We start from the raw sequence: 3,562 nt of genomic DNA, 5'->3' as shown, positions 1-3,562 counted from the left end.
CCACTGAGAGCCAGTGGAGTGTCAGGGCACACCCTGACTAGCCCGGACCTGGACCCGCATCCGGACCCATGCCCGGACCCACATGTGCACCCTGCCCCGCACACTCCACACGCCGCATGCTCCGGGCCCGGTTCCTATTCCTCATGTGACTTCCGGGTATCCCCGGAAGTTTTGCTGATATTGTGGCCACTGTGGGAAGATGAGAAGTGTCAGAGACCAGATTGAGACGAAGGAATGTCTCCATGGAGGAGGGCTTCGGCCTCAGCGACTTATGCCAGGAGTGCTGTGCCAAGTTACACGTCTGTGCCCTAATTTACTTACTGGCAACAAGAACTAAAGGGGGTCAACTCTAGTCGATTTTATTACTGAGGTGTAACCTATGTACAAGTCTCATATATATAGTTACAGTGGGGGTGGGCCTGTAAATGATGGGGACGAGCAGAGCGGAGCTAACGGGGTTAAACATTAGCTGATTGAATATTACCGACAAGTCGGGTTGCAGGGTTAACGGAATGGTAGGCGATAACCCCGAAACGGAAAGGAGGGATCAGCCCAAAGGTGGGCTTGCAGGGCAAGCGAGTGTATTGCCCAGCAGAGGTGGGAGTGTGCTAGTGGATGTCAGAGCTGTCTGGAAGCCTTCGAGGCTCCATACTTAGGGAGGCATAGGTAATATATTGAAAAGAGGGGGTGGTGACCATTGAGGGAAGCAGAGGTGATTGCAGAATGTGGGAGCTCCGAGGTTAGTGAAGAAGGAGTGGAGGTAGTCCGGAGAGATTGGAGGTAGTGGAAGTCGATGGCCATGGATGGATATGACAAGAAGTTAGCTTCCTTCTCATCTCCTTACCCACAGTAGGTTGTGCCCTGGATAGGGCTGGTTACACCAGTAGGCTGTGGACCATAGGGGAGGGTCATGGGGACCTGGGAGCCGTCCCCTGACATGGAGAAGCAGTCATAGGAGCTACCTGTGGCCTCTCGGAACAAGAGGAACAGGTTGAGGCTGGATATCTGACAGCCTCAGAGAAAATCGATGTGCAGGGGACATCGGTGAGCCAGCTGGAAGCTGAGCTGCTGTCAGGGCAATAGCCCTGAACCCCGAGTCATATGTAAATTAGATACATATAGTCACGTGGGTAAGCGGGAACCTCCGGGTAACTGCTTACACACCACCGTAAAATACACATTCTTGTATCACTTACAGCCTTGTGTGCTGAGCTACCCAAAGACCACACACTTTTTTAAGTGTATGAGGTGTGTTTTACAACACAACCCACAACAACTACATAATCTTAACTTCTGACTCGGTAGCGCATATGGCGCCTGAGCATGCCCACAAGGGCAAAGTCGCATCTGCAGCGACACTAAAAAGAAATGAGCAGTTTATTAAGAAACCACGATCTCCCATCATGGGAGATTCAAACCAAAAGCCGTCGTCAGACGACGACGAGGATCAACATGATCCGGCATTAGCAACCACCTCAGGGCTGGTCCCTGAAGGTTTTAGAAACTTACGTGGAGTAAGTGCGGGGCCAAATACCCCCAGAACTCCACGACATACCGATCTAACCCAAGCTGGGGAAGATCCCTCACCTCCACACGAGGTGATCGACTTGCACGAAAAATGTGTAAGCGCCGAACAATCAGCCCAAAAAGCTGATCGGATAGAGTTGCAGGAAACTCCAGGGCCCCACTATCCCCTGGAGTCCTCCCTCATGTCCCCAAGTCAAGCCCCAAAGGCAGACAAAGGGAAACAAAGGGAAGAGCCCCCACGTCGGCTATCCGAAAAACTACTGGACTTGTTCCAGGTTCCATCTGAATGGAGGATGGAAAGTGAAGACCAACTTCTTCTCAGGCTAAAAGCCCGAGAAGGCGCGAAGATACGCCCTGAGAGCAGGATCTCCCAGAGCACAGAAGCTCCAAAAGAACTTCCGCAGTTTACACTCCCACACACCATGCCAGACAAGGCAAGGTCGCCAACCTCGGAGGAGGTCTCCGAGATAATGAAGAGGAGGCGAACTGAAATGAGGGAGTTCGCTGAGGAAGCCTTATGTAAAAGTAAGGAAAAACCAGCAAACAGACCCCTCTATGAAAGGGAAGCACCCTCCGCAATGGCCTCACCTAAACAAAGCGAGCGTGGAGTGTTCACTCCAAGAACCCATTCTGGAACCCCCAGAAGCGGAAATGTCAACTGGGGAGAGTCTCTGCTCGCCCAACCAAACTTCCTCCTGGAAAACCAGGAATCGCGCATAATAAACGCGATAAACTCAATCCAAAAAAAGATCGAGGAAACGAACCATAATAGTACGGCTCGTCTAGAGATAACTCTAGAAAGAATGGCCAATGCAATAGATGCGTTGACTGAAAAAATCAGCAAACAAACAGACTTGCTGAAGGAAATAAATTTCTCACAAAAAAGTGAGGAAACAAATAAACACCCCTGGACCATGGTCCAGGACATAAATAGAACTCGTGAAAAATTCACGAAAAGAACCACCAGTGAAAGCACAGTGGAATATCATCAGCGACTCGACAGAGATGCTAAGGAGATCCTTCTCCCAAGGATAGGAGAAGACGATGCCGAAAGAAGGCATCGTTCAGAGATTAGGAGGAGAATTGGCACGTACCAAAGGTTCAGCCAAACATCCACTTATGACAGACCTCTCGAACAGAGAGGTAACTCAATCACACCCTCTCAAAACAATGAGAGAATACAAATACAACTTCAGGCAAATTCGCCTGAAACCAAAGAAATGCTGGGAGGAAGATTTCCCCCAGCAAAAACCCCCCCAAAGGAGAGATCTCCATTGAATAGCGACCCCGCAGAGGCAGGGGAGCAAGAGGAGTACCTGGAGAAATGGTACAAAAAGGCCATAAGAATGGCCGAAGTGAGAATACTCACTCCCTACCCATAAGGAGTGAAGCCTGAAGCCCTAAAAAATGGGCCGGCATTCCCTGACAAGAAATGGTCAGGGGAGAACGACATGGAATTGTTCTGGCTGTCATATCCATGCATACCCGACCCTGACCCGACTTCCGGACCTCCACCCTCTCCACCTCCGGAGTCATACCCTACCGCTGCCCGTTCCAATACTCACCTTCGGTCCTGGCAACACACCTCCTTCTACCCCCCACGCCACCTCTACTCCTCCTCCCCTCTCCTCCCCTATCTCCGTCCGCTCCAATACTCACCTTCGGACCTGACAACTCTCCTTTCCGCCACTCCTTCTCCCTTACCTTCCTCCTCTCTCCTCCCTCTGGTACTCTTCTGCCGACCTCCCGCCAAGTTACGACCTTCCACCGCTGTCCCGTACTTCGCACTCGGACACCGCTCATACCTTTGCTCCGAGCCTCCGTCACAGTCCCTACCTCGGACTTTAGCTCCACCTCGGTCTTAGTCCATTGCATTGGTGACCTCATACTATGTAAACACCATTGCCAATATTCCTCGGACTTTCAACCCCGCCTCCGTAACCTCCGTAAGCTCCGCAACCTCCAAGCTTCGCAGATCGCCTTCGGCACTTTCACTGCTTGTAATGTATCTCTCATGTTTTCCCCTCATCCCTAT

The sequence above is a fragment of the Cantharellus anzutake genome, assembly GCF_015039405.1.
Source record: "Cantharellus anzutake strain C23 chromosome Unknown EI90scaffold_95, whole genome shotgun sequence".
Lineage (NCBI taxonomy): Eukaryota > Fungi > Basidiomycota > Agaricomycetes > Cantharellales > Hydnaceae > Cantharellus > Cantharellus anzutake.
Note: the sequence above shows the minus strand (reverse complement) of the source record.